This window comes from Chaetodon trifascialis, chromosome 5, assembly GCF_039877785.1.
Source record: "Chaetodon trifascialis isolate fChaTrf1 chromosome 5, fChaTrf1.hap1, whole genome shotgun sequence".
In the NCBI taxonomy this organism is placed as follows: Eukaryota; Metazoa; Chordata; class Actinopteri; order Chaetodontiformes; family Chaetodontidae; genus Chaetodon; species Chaetodon trifascialis.
In genome coordinates this window covers 4,925,454-4,941,592 of record NC_092060.1, presented here as the reverse complement: position 1 = coordinate 4,941,592, position 16,139 = coordinate 4,925,454, and positions in this window count along the sequence as shown.

Here is a 16,139-nt window from a genome sequence, read left to right as displayed (position 1 = left end):
ATCATTAATTAATCAAAATTAATGCATTATTTTGACAACTCTAATTATAAGCATACGCTACAGTCAGGCCATGTTGAACCCCTGTTGAACAGTCTAATCGCAGTTGGAATGAAGGACCTGTGGTAGCACTCCTTCTTTATTGCTGCTTAGAGCCCCCACCATCTCATGCAGAGGGTGGGATGGGTTGTCCATGATTGACGTCAGCTTGGCTAACATCCTCCTCTCACCCACCCCCTCGATGGTGTCCAGAGGGCAGTCCAGGACAGAGCCAGCTCTCCTGACCGGTTTGTTCAGTCTATTTCGGTCAATCTCAGAGCTTCCACCGCCCCAGCAGACCACTGCATTGAAGATACCACCACAGGGTCATAGAAGTTTTTAACAGTGTCCTACATACTCCAGAGGACCTCAGTCTGTCTAGCAGATAGAGATGACTTTGGCCCTTCCTGTACAGGATATCTGTATTGTTTGTCCGGCCCAGTTTGTTGTTGAGGTGAACACCCAGGTATCTGTACTCCATTTGCCATTTGTGAACAAGTCAGTTGAGTCACATCTAAGAACCAATATCTTTTTTTCTTTCTTTCTTCTTATAAATCAGTACAAGACAAAAGAATAGAATGATTTTAACATATTTGTTGAATACCAGAAACATCTCACTTTGACAATAACATGAAGGCCAAGCGTGGCGAGAGTTTTGTATGTTGCTCTGGTCGCCAACATACAAAACATAGTGTAGAAATGTGTAATAGTGCTTGATGTTTTACATAATTTAAGTTTTTATGTGAAGTATAATGTATAATAATGGGACTTTGGAAATAAAATGTTTAGTAAAATTGAGTAATTTAAGTGACAAATGAGCACACAGACCACTCACAGGTCAAAACATTGTTAAATCTGGTTGAATTCTAAAAGCCAGAAGTGTTTCTAAATGAGGAGCTGTTTGGTAGCTGAAAGAGGCGTCTCTTACTGCTGAGCTGAGCCAAATGACCTGGCTCACTAAAAAGAGCGGGAATTCCCATCACTGGTGCAAATATACTGGCTGTAAGGGTGTAGTGAAAGTGCATTTCTCAAAGTGAAGAACTGCTTCATCAATTTCCATAAGCAGTGAGGCAAAGATGGCAACACAATGGTGACAATTTATTTAAGGAAAGACACTCACCAGGAAACAAAAAGAATTTAAATGTAACACAAATGATCAAACACTGAAATGTGACACAGCAATCTTGTCTTGAAGAGGGTTTTAATGGTTTGGTTGAGATAAACTTGTTGATGTAAAGTTTAGTGGACCATGCTCACACTCTTTAAGGCATTCCTTCATAGAGGCTGTTCACAGTGGTACAATGCTGTCTCACAAGCAAAGAGTTGAACAAGAATGAAAAGAGTTCATGGTTAATGTTTATCAGACATTTTCTTCAAATTTTAACCAATAACTCATTCTTTGCCATTATGGTAGTGCATTGCTTTAAGGTAATGGACCCTAAAGTGAACCCCCAAAAATAATTTCTTTAAACTTTCTTCAAATTCATTTTGCTTTGTCTATTTTCTGCTAATCAAGTTCCAGTTTACTAACATTATGGCCTGACTGACAGACCAATAGACACAGATCCAAAAACACATTACAATAAAGCCAAGCCAATGGTGAGCCAAAATTTCCACGTGTACACAAGAAATACTAACATCTGGACCAGGTTGCCATGACATTTTCTGGCTATATTCATGCTTGCTGGAGGATGAACCCTTTGATCTTAAGATCACTATAGGGATAAACTTTAGATTTTTAACCTCACAACTACTGGGAATAGTGTAACGCTGAGTACTCATAGTGTTAATAATAAACTTGATTGTTACTGAATTGAATCCACTTTAGAGCTCTGGGTAAATCAAGAACACAGGGACAACTTCCTCTGTGTAACCTGTGTTATCTCATCTTATAATGTGACTGTTAGTATCTTGTTTTATTTGCTCATCACGTTTAGCTTGGACCACAGCAGCCTTGAGGGACCTCTAACAAGACATGTGACTTCAAAGAATTAGTTTAAGTTAACAAGAAAAGAAAACGAAAAGAAAAAATGAGTGATTAATTATCCATCACAGTAACTCTATGCATGCATATTCCTCATTGCTTTACTTACAGGGACACATCTAAAATCTGTGGTGAGCCCATTAAGAAATAATTGAGAATGCTTGGGCAATTTTGGTTTGACCCAAGCATTCACATTCTCAGCACAGATAAGATAGAAAATGGTGACAGTTTGAGGTAGCCAACTGGTGAGTAAAAGGGGGAAAACACAGAGCCATAAGCATCAGCCACCCAGATAGCCTTTAGATGGAATAAAAACCTCCAGGCAAGCTGAGAAGATAGAAGACATATCAACATGGACAGAGAAAATAAAGGAGCTATGGAAAAACAGAGCAGTGTTTGCAGAATCCAATTGAGCTGACACTTTTTCAGCCACATACCATTTTCTGTTGTTTACGGCTTTATGAGTGGCTGACCCCAGTGTGTCTGTGTTTTCGTGGGTGTGGGTGTATGGCTGAGTGGATGACCTGTGTGTGTTTGTGTGTGTGCGTGTGATTGAGGTTGATAGATGTTGACAGCTGCGGAGAATCACTTTCCTGTTGGTAAAACACCATATTGACCCTGTAGCCCCACCACAGGCAGAGGTTAGCTGTGCTGAAGCCCAGCAGGCAGAGTGGGAATGACATCCAGCTGAGGGCTGAGGGCTGTGCTTGAACCCACGGCATTACACTGACCCACAGAGCACCCTGGACACACACCGACACACACCTCCCATCCAAACCCCCACACCCACCAGGGCTAGTTAATATATAGGGGCAACAGAAGACTTTCAGGTGACACACCCTGTGGCAGCCATATTGGAGGTCTGCATTTTAGGTCAAACAACGATGCATTACATTTTATGAGTATTATTTAAACTTGTGTCAACAAAAGTGAAAGAACATGGTTAAAACAGTATTTAAGCATAAAATGACAACATAATGCTGCTATAGGTATTATGATTAAATTATTAGTATTCATTTGACTTTATGTGTCTCATGACTGGGGGATATACTACAAAGCATGTTCCACATAGCCAGGTTTTCTATGCATGATCTGGCCTGACAAACCCAAAAAAATCCAATCAGAGATAATGGGTATCATGATGATGGTTATCAACTTTCTTTAACTCAGGTTTTCTTCAGGCTGTCTACTTCAATCAAGAGGAACGGATTATTATAATGAAGAACTATGAATACTACTACTACTACTACTACTACTACTACTACTACTACTACTAATAATAATAATAATAATAATAATAATAATGCAACACTTGCAGTAAATAAGACAAGGGCCTTGCCTCCTGTTTATTTCTAATGTGGCAATTGCACAGGCTCTTAAACTTCAAACTTGATACAGCATATGACTCTGTCCTATGAGGAAGAATACTTGGACCACTTAAGTTTTTGGCTCCATCAATGTGAGATGAATTTTACTGTTTGAATATTATCTGTAATAGACTAATCGATTTTCTAATCGCTGTTCAATCAGCTGCAATATCAGCAGTGGAAAATGGACTTGGCAGCAAATCAGGACCAGGCATAAAAACATAATCCACAGTAGTCTATACCTGCTGTGCCATCAGTCTTTTTGTGTATGAATCATATGCTGTGCACAATTTAATGTGTTAATATTACCTGAAACAATCGGGAAATCAATTATTTTCTGCTTACCAACTGAATACATGTTGGTTCCTGTGGCAAAAAAAAACAAAAACAAAAAAAATGCAATGCATACAGTCTGCACTGCTGTAATTATATGGCTTCATTCAGTGACATACAGCTCAGCAAGTTTGCATACATAACACAGCTGAGAATCTATACTGATAATAGAGAGTATCATCAGGACAAGAATTAGTCAAAGGATGGTGCTTTTTAAAGCCAATTTAACTCTAAAAACTCTAAACATAACCTCCTCTGGAGCAAGTTAGGAGTGCAGCGTAAGTTACCATGGTGATGCAGTTTAAGACAGCCACCTCCGTGACATACAATACAGCATTGAAGTACACAGCCTTGATGAATGTAAGTCTTATTTTCAGTGTTCTATTAGCTTTGTTTTGGTCTCTACCAACTCCTGAGAAAAGATATGTGTCTCTTTAGCTGCTAAATGCTCCACTGTGTTCACCAGCTAGAATTGAACTTTGTCTGTTTGCTGTTTGGTGCTGGGCAGGTAATGAACAGTGTGTTTATCTGAGCTTTTTCTCCTGAAAACAGCTGCCTGCTGCTACTGGAGATAGAGTTGATGAGAGCAAGGAGAGTGCCAAGCAAAGTTGTGGCAAGTAAAACCTAAACAATGAGCTGTGAGATACTAAATGTTGTCATTGTTGTCAGAAATCTATCAAGATCTGACTACCTCAAGGCTTGAAATGTTTGAGGCCTGTCTATTTTCCGCATCTCCAATTTTGCTAACTTATGTAGTTTACTCGGTATGCCAGTAAGGAATAATGCACAAGAGGTGTTTTATATTTATCTATATTTAAAGAGTGAATAGATAGTTAGAAAGACAAAGGCAAAGTTAGAATGAAATTGTACTCTTCCCAAATTCATGCTGCACATGTCACACTAGTGTAACCAGGGTACAGGGAAACAAGAGGTAGGACCCAAATGCAGACTATGGAGGCAGAGCTGGCGCAGTTCAAACGATTTATTACAAAAAGACAATAAATAAAAGGCTTACAGGATGGTGAGACAGGCAAGGGTCACAATCAGAGAAGGCTGTCCAAACAAGTAAACAAATCCAACAGGAAGCAGGCAAGAATACAAATTTAAAGAACCGGCAAGATCCAACAAAAACAGAGGAAAGGTCCAAAAACACAGAAGAGAAGGCTGAAGAGGGACACAAAGGCAGCAAACACACACAATGACAGGAAGTGAAGTATGTGAAACAAGAGAAGAGTATGTATTTCAAAATTAAACAGGAAACAAACAGCAAGCAATTTTTTAGACCCTGACAGATTGGCTCCCAAATGCCCCAACAAAAAGTTCCAGATTGAGCTGGGTGGGACGATGGTGTCCAGAGGAGGGACAAAACCATGGTAAAAGAGATTTTTGTGGATGGCTGGAGAGCAGTGAAAGTAGAGACTTTGTGCAGACAAACCAGTGGCTGGAGACCGGATGAAACGTGAGCCTCCAGTGGTCGACCTGGTGGAGAGGGAGAAATGCATCACACTAGACGGCAACCAGAAAGAAGAACAGATGTCCAGTTTTGCTCTTGATGGCGGAGAGGAGGCAGAACAAATTGGTGGAGCTGCTCAGGAGGCAGGGACAAATGGCAGTGTTGTTCCAGTGAGTGACCAGGAGGTAAGACTGAAAAAGTGGAGCAGGTCTTGTGGGCAAGAAGGAGGCAGAGCTGATTTAACTTCAATTTTGGATGAAGGCCTAGATGCTGATGATGCAGAATTGAGGAAACCAGGCTGGACGCTGGTGGCTAAGGTGGAACCCATCTGGAGGTCAGAGTGGTAGCCCTGTGGGTGGGAAAAAGTGGAACTGCTCTGAAGACCAGCAATGAGGCTGGAGGTCAGGACCAGAGTCCGGTGGCTGGAGATCTGATCTGGAGACCAGTGACGGGACAGCAGGACTGGAGGCCACTAACAGTGCACAGGAATGGAGACCGGTGGCTGAGAGACTGGCAGGAGGCCAGTGGAGCTCAGGAAATAGGACATTGCTACAGCACAGGAAGCAGTGACTGCTGCAGCTCAGGTGGAACAAGAGACCACTGCAGCTCAGGTGGAACAAGGGACCACTGCAGCTCAGGTGGAACAAGAGACCACTGCAGCTCAGGTGGAACAGGAGACCACTGCAGCTCAGGTGGAACAAGGGACCACTGCAGCTCAGGTGGAACAGGAGACCACTGCAGCTCAGGTGGAACAAGGGACCACTGCAGCTCAGGTGGAACAAGGGACCACTGCAGCTCAGGTGGAACAAGGGACCACTGCAGCTCAGGTGGAACAAGGGACCACTGCAGCTTAGGGAACTGGTAACAGCTGTAACTGTCTGGCTCGGTAGATGACTGCAGTGCAGGGACAGGAGACTGCTGCAGCTCAGGCACAGTAGTTAGCTGCCAGCTGGAAATCTGGAGGCTTTTTGGCTCTGCAGCAAGGTCTAGCAGAAAAGAGACCAGGGAGCTGGATAACAGGGAACCTCAGTGATATTGGGATCCTCGATTTCTTGTGGAGAGAGTCTTGATGACTAACTGGGTCTCCCAGAATAGAGACTACTGGGAATCATCACAAGTGGAATCAGGCAGGAATCACCATTAGACCAGAGTGCTGGCTGGAAGAGTTGCTGAAGGCTCTCAGACTAGATGCTAGCTGAGTGGATACTAGCAGGCTACTATGAATGCTGGGAGACCAGGTGTCATACATGTATGCAACCCTGCAACCCACAGTGCTGCTGGAAATAGCTACTTGTTGGTCACCAGTATCTGGGTTACAATACATCAAGGTGTCACCTGGTGTGGTCTGGAGTGAAAAAGCCAATCTAGCTGCTATGGTGCCACTTTAATTCATGTTACTGTTAGGTTGTGTTTGGCCACCCTGACTTAATAACAAGGTTGGTCAGCCAATAGCACCCTGTTGTCCTCCATGTTTCTGTGTGACAGAGCCCAAGGCTGGGCTGAGCTGCTGGTCGCTTGTGTGTTCCTTTTCAAGGTGGTTAATGTAGTGTTCATTGGCTATTGCTGATGGTGGTATGTGTATTTGTGTGTGCTTGCATGCATGTATGTGTGCGTGGGTGTGTGTGTATGTGTGTGACAGCGAATAAAGGGTGTAGGTGAGGGGTTATTCACCTAGAGAGTGCAGGCTGTAATTTAAAGCAACTAGAGCAAATCCCCCCCACCCCCACCCCCTCTCTCATTCACTTTCTCTCTCTCTTTTACACAGACTAGCAGGCAGCTGATTGGTGGGGATTACTAAAACATCCTGCCTGTCTCAGCAGCGCCCTGCCAACCCTCTGACAGGATGTGTGTGTGTGTGTGTGTGTGTGTGTGTGTGTGTGTGTGTGTGTGTGTGTGTGTGTGTGTGTGTGCGCACGCGCTTGGGGTCAGTCATGCCCCATCACCCAAAATGACCACAGAGAGTATGTCCTTTAACCACTCTCTCTTCCCTCCATTCATTCCTCCATGTCATCCCTCTTTCCTCCTCTGTTCTCTCTCTCATGGCTCATCACGACAAACTGCTATCTACAATGCAACTCCAAGCAAGGAGTCTGCATTACGAGTATGTGACAATTATTGGTTTTAAGTGCTTCTTAATATCATAATATCTGAAAAATAGACTGATGGAACCCGGTTAATTATTGACTCTAGTCATCCCTCCTCCTCTTTCCATTGTTAGTGCTCTTTTCAGCAACAAGCTGGTACTGGAGATTGTGATGCTGGTTCTAATACAGTTAGTCAGTCTTTTGTTTTTTGGACAGTCTTACACATTGGCCCTGCATTTATCTCAACATCTACTGACTAAAATTGAATGACATCTGTACTGACCTTTTCTTTAGCACCATTATCAGATGACCACAATTAACTTTGTACAATGGAGATGTCAATATCTAATGGCCAGTTTGTTCACTTCAGTTTTGTGCTGCTCATTCATGTTTCCCAGAGGATAAACTCTTTCCCCTTTGAACACTCAATCATTTTTTCCTCTTGCACTACCATGACAATGAGATGTTACAATGACTTCCTGTTTACATAGGTGACTGCTTGCTTTTGATTGGACAGATGTTGCTATAGATCAGTGTTTCTCAATTCTCACACCTGATTCAAATGAGCAGCTTGTCATCAGGCCACTGCAGAGCTTGATGACGAGCCGATCATTTGAATCAGGTGTGTTGGAGCAGGAAACATGCAATGGGCAGTGGGGCCCTGCTACAAAAACACTGCTATAGATGTTTCCAGGCAACTGACTTACACATTACTGAAGTCTTTAAAAGCTAAACACAAATGATGATGAAACCTGATGTAAATCACTAGTTTGAAACTAGCTAGAAGTCACTAAGAAATTAAGAAGAACTTTTAGAAATAACTGGTGAAACCCACTCTTTTTCTGTAGTGCCACCATGAGGAAATCATGACATCGTGAGCCTCACTACTGGTAACGCTCTGAAACTAGTTGAATGTTCTGTCCAGCGCTGATATTGTAGGGACATCTAGAGGGCACATGTGGGGGTTGAAGACTTTTAGTTCAAGATTTAATTGAAGCTTAATGTTGTACTTAGACTGGAACAAATAATGCAAGGATGTATCTTCCATTGTTGGTTGAGAAAATGTGCTTCTCCTCTCCTCTCCTCTCCTCTCCTCTCCTCTCCTCTCCTCTCCTCTCCTCTCCTCTCCTCTCCTCCATTAGAGTTGACCCCTACATAAAACACCAGTCTGTAATGACAGACTAAACTAATGCCATTCATCATCCGCTTGGCTTTGACACTGCTCTAACCTCACCATTCCTTCACACACATACACCAGTCACGCCAAACCTAGTGGGTTGAATCGCTGCACACACACCAACAAAGAGAAACACATGTACGGGACATACAGTACTTACACACACACAGCAGCCCCCCTAAAGACAGAGATCTCCCTACAGAGCAGGGCAGCAAAGTGGAACTCACGCTAAAATAGCAGAGCGTATGAAGCTGTGTGTGTGTGTGTGTGTGTGTGTGTGTGTGTGTGTGTGTGTGTGTGTGTGTGTGTGTGTGTGTGTGTGTGTGTGTGTGTGTGTGCATGTGTGTGCGTGTGTGTGTGTGAGAAACATGAGTCTGATTGCTATAAAAGTCACTGGCCACCCTGCTGTCTCCCAAGCCTCTGTGCTGCTCTACTTTATTAAACCTCACTGAATGGTTGTAGCCCTGCGGTTTTAGAGGATTGTAACTGAAAGGTTGCTGGTTCAAGTCCCTGGCCTGACTGGAAACAGTACGTACGTCTTCATTTTCCCATGTACTATGCAACACTACATGCGAAGTTGACTTTGAGGTCTTCATGTCATCACAGTTCATTTCTCCCTATGAGCTATTCGCTGGCCACCTATTGATCTCCACACAATGTATCTCACAAATCATCTGTCTGTCGATCAATAGAGAAATCTCCCGGAAAATTCATATTGAGAAGGCGTGTGTGCTCGCCGCTCGCCTGCTGAATGGGAGATATTGAATGTTTAGTTGATTAATCGGGCTAGTTTAAATTTGGCCACGGCTAGCTCTATTAAAACAGTGGCTGGAGTAAATCAAGATGCTGCCATTTGTGATTGAAATGAGCTGAGCTCTGCACACGCAGCTGCTGGGGATAAATCAGTGGTTGGGTTTTTCTATTTTCATTGGCAGTAATAACCAGTAATAACTGGATGGAAATCTGGCAAAGCCAAGGTCTTTGTTATGATGGATAATTCGCATTTGAGGGAGTGAATATGATATGAATGTCTGTTCATCTACTGTATTTATATTAAAGCTAGACTAGCATCGTTTCACCCCCTATTTAGCATGTAAAAGTAGTATATAAACTCTTAATAAGCAGTTTATAAAGCTCAATGATGTACTAGAAAGGGCCAGTATTGTCCAGATATTAGAAAGAGTAAGTACTTTCAACCTCTGATTTGATGGATATGACTGACTGGATATGATTGACTGATTATTTATTTATTGATCTGATTAAGACAGCACAAGTCGCCTGTGGGACTCAACTGACAGACATTTTGAAAGGATCCCACTAGTGTGTGTTGAATCTTGTTTTGATCCAGACATAAAACATTGCGGCAGATATATGTGCAGTATAACATGATACTGGGCTGTGTTTACTGTGAAGTGAGTCGTTCACTTCTTGTCCTGTAGGTTTGTGAATGCAAATGAAATGGTACACTGATCCCATATGCTAAGGGCTCTGTGAGACTTCACTAACAGTGGAAAGACTAACATGCAGATGTATACTGTATGGGCAGGTATACTGTTAACAATGTAGCTAAAACACCCTTTACAACTCAAACCAACCTTGGTTGCAGTGGATGTTCTGCAGGGTGAGAAAGCCCTTTCTGGCTCCACACCAGAGAGAACAGCGCAGTGAAATGTTACCTGTGCAAGCAACACAAAGGTGAGATTGATGCTTTTTCTGAAGCATTCTTAAGTAGCATGTTTGAGTATAATGAGGAAGCCAGTCTAGTATCCATAGGAATTATGTTCCTTTTGGACAAATCAAAGCAAAGCACTGTTTATATCTAGTGTTAACATTCAGTACCAGTGCAGGAAGCTGTGCAGCAGAAAGTGAAGGTTTGGAGGTCAGAGTTTGTATCCTGTCACAGACTTGCGATAATTAAACAAAAAACAAAACAAAAAACAACAAAACAAACAATCTTAACCTTAACCAACTGTAAGAACATTGGCACTGGATCCAATAAATGTAAGTAAGCATAATCCAGGCTTTTGCAGAATCATCCAATATCAACATTTGTTTCCGTTCACAGGGTTGAGAAAAAACATTCAAGGATGAGGATTGATTGTCTTAGCATGTGTATGTCGGTTTAACTTTGCCACTTCTCATAAAGCACATGGCTGTTATGTTGCAGGTATGTCTGCCATGCAGCGTATGAGACACAAAACATGGTATTTTCCAAAGCTAGAGCCCTCTTTGTATAAAAAACCCTTGTTGTTTCCCTAATGAGAGAATCTGGTACTAAAAAGACTGTGACATTGGTGGAAATAACAACTTTTCTGAATCTCAGATGCTCAATTATCAAAGTCTCGTGTGTTTGCATGCATCCCATTGGAAAAGATTAAAGCAATGTTTCAGTGTTTTACCATACATTTACCAACCAAACCTTTGCAGTTTCACTATGATTAACAACCCTTCCTCTGGCCTTTATTACAAGGCAACGGTAAAACACTGTGACCTACACACACATGCACACACACACAAAGACACACAGAGCAGGTATGTGAAAGTGAAGGGCATAAGGCAGGTTTTCTAATTTGGAGAGTAGATAACATGATGCTATCAGGACAGAGAGATGACAGACTGACCGACAGAAACAGACAGAGGAAGACAACAGAATAAGGAATGTAGAGAGACAGAAAGATACAGACAAGATGTCCAGATAATATTCATCATTGCATCCATGTAGAAAAACATTACTGTATATGAGACCGAATTTCAAGATGCTAAACAAGAGCCAATGATGATTAATTCTCTTTTTTAATAGATTTTTTATCGAAAGATATTGAAAAATATCAAACTGTGATTTCTGAATTTTGAAGATACAGTTCCTGCGGACTAAGTTTGATCTGTGCATGTGTGTTTGTGAAGGACACCGGTATCAGCAGAGAGGGAGGAATGATGTTTGAAGGCTGAAACAGCAGAGAAGATGACCTGATGAGAGATGCACAGATAAGTGGACAGATAGATGCAGACAGAGACAGAGAGAGGAATAGGTGAGAGGATTACAGGAGCAGAGGTGGTGCTCTGTAGCACTGGGACATGATACACTACAAACACTCATACATGCGTTGTATAGTGAGTTACAGCCAGAGCAGGCTGATGTGAGAGAACATCACAAGAAATACAGCAGATTTACAGCTAAGGACACTGTTTCCTGTGACGCAGTGGTACATGGTACAAAGCACAGTGAAGGGCACACAGCATGGGTGAGTCAGTCTTTGTCATTCAGTGACCAGTGGTTAATGGTGCAGTTGTCAAGCAACAGTCATCACAGCTAAAAGCTGAAGCCAGTGTTTGAAGCTGCAGTATCTCTAACAGCCACTGGCCGGGGCGTAGCACAGACATCTGGACCCTGTACATAGGCATTCTCTATGAGCCCCTCTCTGCGTCCATGGCTATTCATTCTAGTTTCTTTGTGGGCCCCCCTCACATGAAAGCCCTGCATGCTCAGTCCCCTTTCCTTTCCCAGCCCTATACCCTACACTTCAGCTCGTACAGTTGGAGAGCAGATTCCACACGGTAAATTCTCATTTTTCTCAACATAGAAACTCAGGATTGTCCAGGATACTTCAACTAGTTAATGTTGTGCTAATCAGTTTTAATTATTTCAACAGCGTTTCAGAGAAATGGAGTGGATGTTTGTTTGCAACCTGTCTGACTGTCTCAGACCATATAATAATAATAATAATAATAATAATAATAATAATAATAATAATAATAATAATAATACAGAAACGTTATTTGTATAGCACCTTTCATACAGGAATTGCCGCTGAAAGTGCTTTACAAGAGAGAAATCACATGCACAAAGTGAATGCTTTGCAAAAAGCGTAGAATGAACATAAAAACAGACAAAAAAAACAACAAAATTAATGTAAAATAAGACGGAGAATAATACCCACTTGATAATGACAAAAAGAATGAAAATAAATATAAAGACAACGCATAAAACAAAATAAAATAATAAAATATAGGTAAAAAAAAATACATAGAATGCAGAAAATTAAGTAAAATACAACATTTTAAAAGAAATGCAGCAATGCATAAGTGTGAGGCAAAGCTCTAAAGTTTCAGATCTGTATCAGGAAATCACAGCTAGTTAGTTCAGTGCTAAAGTGAAGAGATGAGTTTTTAGCTTTCTCTTGAAATATTTAGTGAGCTGGCTTCCCTGATATCTGAAGGTAGAGTTTTACAGAGCTTTAAACCAGCAGCAGATGGTCGCAGTGTTCTTGAAGGCAAATAATAGACAAGGGGGTTCGAGATGTAGCTTGGTAGGATATCGGTTTTGTCCTCATTTAACTTAAAAAAAAAAAAAAACTGTTGCTCATCCATTTATTTATTGCAAAGACAGTTATCAATGGAGTCCATAGCTGCAGCATCATTTGGTTTAGCACAGATGTACAGTTGTGTGTCATCAGAATCAGAATCAGCGTTCCTTTATTGATCCCCGAGGGGAAATTGTTTAAATCTGCATCTGCATAACTATGGAAACATTCATTGTGGTCTCTAATGATATCACCAAGTGGCAGCATGTATAATGAGAACAGTAGTGGACCGAGGCAGTTGCCTTGTGCAACCCCAAACCTGATATGATGTTTCAGAGAAACATGATCTCCACGACTAACATAAAAGTTTCTCCCTTTGATGGATGTTTTAAACCGTTTTAACACACAGTCAGAAAGACCAACCAACTGTTCAAGATGACTGATGAAGATATCATGGTCAATCATATCAAAGGCTGCACTCTAACAGGAAAATAACTCACTCACTGCTGTGGTTTGTTCTAAAGGCTGAGTGAAGTTCAGTTCTGTAAGAAAGGAGTTCATTTGCACTGAAACTATCTTTTCCAGCATCTTACTGAATGGAAGGTTGGATATTGGCCTGTAGTTAGTGAGTGCATTACTATCTAGGTTGGGTTTTTTTAGTAATGGTTTTACTACACCGGGGAAGATGCCTGTTTGCAGAGATGTATTTATAATCTTCAGGACATGACGTGAAACACGGTGAAACACTTCTTTAAAAATTCTGTAGGAATAGGATCAACACATGAGGTGGACGAGTTAGACTCAGAGACAGTCCTGCAGAGCTCAGTTAATGTAATACAGGTGAATTTCTCCCATGGTTACATCTTTTTACAGTGTTTGTTGAGGTCATCTGTGTTTTGATCAGCGGCAATGCTGGCTCTGACTGAGGTTAGTTTGTTATTGAAGAACGGTGCAATTTCTTTATAGTTTGATATAGAGCACTGTGAACAGGTGGGGGCGGTGCTGAGTAGCCGGTCAACAGTGGAGAATACTATTTTAGAGTTCCCAGCATTCTCTGTAATAATCTTGGAAAAGTAATCCTTTCTTTCCAGACGTACTTCTTTGTTATAGACAGTCAGGTGTCAGACCTCCAGATACAGCGATGTCAAGTGATGTCAGCAATTAACTGGGTGTATACATTTTAGTATATCTGATAGACATGATGACCATTGCAAGGCAAATAAAACCTGTAATAATCCACTGCTTTTCTTATTTTTTTAAAATATGAACAGTTTAGATTCTAATAGCACGTGATGTAATAGATTTTTCTTTCTTAGAATATGGGTAGCAAACCCAAGAAACATGGTTCAGTTTGTCAAGAAAACAGATTGAAGAAACATGAGCGAATGAACTGAGTCACAGAAGCTATCAGCCAGACAGGAAGACTTTATTTGTTTATGGCAACTGAAAGTCAAGGAGCAGAGCAGGAAGTCTTTCAGTAACACTGAGCTGTAAATAAGTAGCTGGTCTATTACTCCAAAGTTACAGCAGCAGCTTCGCAATGACATCCAGGCAGAGGGAGAGAATACAGAGAGGAGGAGGTTGGCTGCTGTGTGTTCTCTTAATGACCACAGGATTTATTCAATAAACCGTTTGCTTCTTAATTAATGCTCTAATTAGACTTCCTCCCTCTCACTGCCACCAAACCACACACGTGGTCTCACAGCCACACACACACACACACACACACACACACACACACACATACAATGCCAGTGAGGTGGTGACCTTGTGATAACCTGTGTGTTCATCGTTCAATGACCGTCCTCCAGCACTCACACATCACAAACGTGCACCATGTACACATGCACACAAACAATATGCAGGAAAAACACACTTTCTCATACACACTTAGCCATTACCATCCATAGTGCAGGTGTGCCTCCCCCTGACAGTTATTACCCACAAAGACTCAGATTGAATATATTCATCAGAGGTCCAGCCCACACAACCTTAATGGCCACTGAGAATTAATTAATGAGTGTAAGGGGTGGGAGACACTGCGGGGAGAGAGAGAGGCCGAGAGAGAGAGAGCAGTGTAACGTAACAGGAAACACCAGCACATGTAATAAAGAAACATGTTTAACTTTTCCAGGAACAATGAAGAGAGAGGAGAGGAGGGGTCAGAGGTCAAAGAGTCACAGTTGAATCAGGACAACAAGCAAAGGTGAGGGACCCCATTTGACTTCTGTTGTTGACAATGTGTAACATGAATGGGGTCAAACCACAGTAAATAATCACCAGCTCTTCAGTTCACCTCAGCTTTACAGAGCATTTTAATGGCTTTCAGCTCATTGTTTTGGTTTTACAGACCGCTATTTTATTGTTTTCATGTAGTCTCAGCTCCCATTAACCTCCTCCCAGCTGCAGCAGGCGGCTGTTTTCACTGAAAATACTCTACAAAGCCGCCGTACAGTACCTGCTCAGCACCAAACAGCAGACTGACAGGGTTAGAGTGGCTGGTGAACGTAATGGAGCACTAAGCATGACTCCAAATGAATACTAACATTGCTGTTTGCTTGATGTTTAAAAAGGCAACTGTCTGCTCACATGTCTGTCACAATATACCAGTGTTGTGTTTTCAGCTAGTGGCCAAAAAACTGAATTAATGCTGCTTTCATCTTCACACTGGTCATGCAGCCTCCATGCTCATAATTTCACAGTGGTGTACAGTGGGCGGTCCTGATCAGCTCTTCAGTGCATACTGCATGGAAAGGGTCTGAGATGGTCTGTTTGGCATCATATATTGAAAATTCTGCCATTAATTAAGACCCTGAGCTACGAGGTTTGTGCTAGTATTTACAGTCTAAAACTAAAAATGCATGTCATTCTCTTGTTCCATCTTCTCAAATGTAAGGATTTGCTGCATTTTTCTGTTTCATATGCTTGAGAACTGAGGACCTCTTGGTATTAGACTCTGGTTGGAACACACAAGCTTGGGCTCAGGGAAATTAGAATCACAATTTTTCACTAGTTCCGTATGTCATAGATTGATAGATTACAATTTGGAACGTGACACCTGTGTTTTACCAGCTGAGCTACACCTAATATGATGCATTAGTTTAGATCTTAAGGTCTTTGTAGGGTTGGCACACATGAAATGCAATTTATTTATGGGATCAGCCTACCAATCAGTGTGACTTATGAAGCTACAGTGGAAGTTCACCCTGGAGCCTCACCTCAGCACTCTTAACACTCATCTATTCTTTGTCTGCAGCCTGTTAGCCACTCATTTTACTTCACATTCTTCCTGTTATTCCCTGACCAATTCATCTGTTTTCAAGTGATTTATTCCCTCTTCTTATATCATTACTCCCTATTCGCTTATTATAATATCATTTCTTTCAGTGTGACTCTCCTCCTAC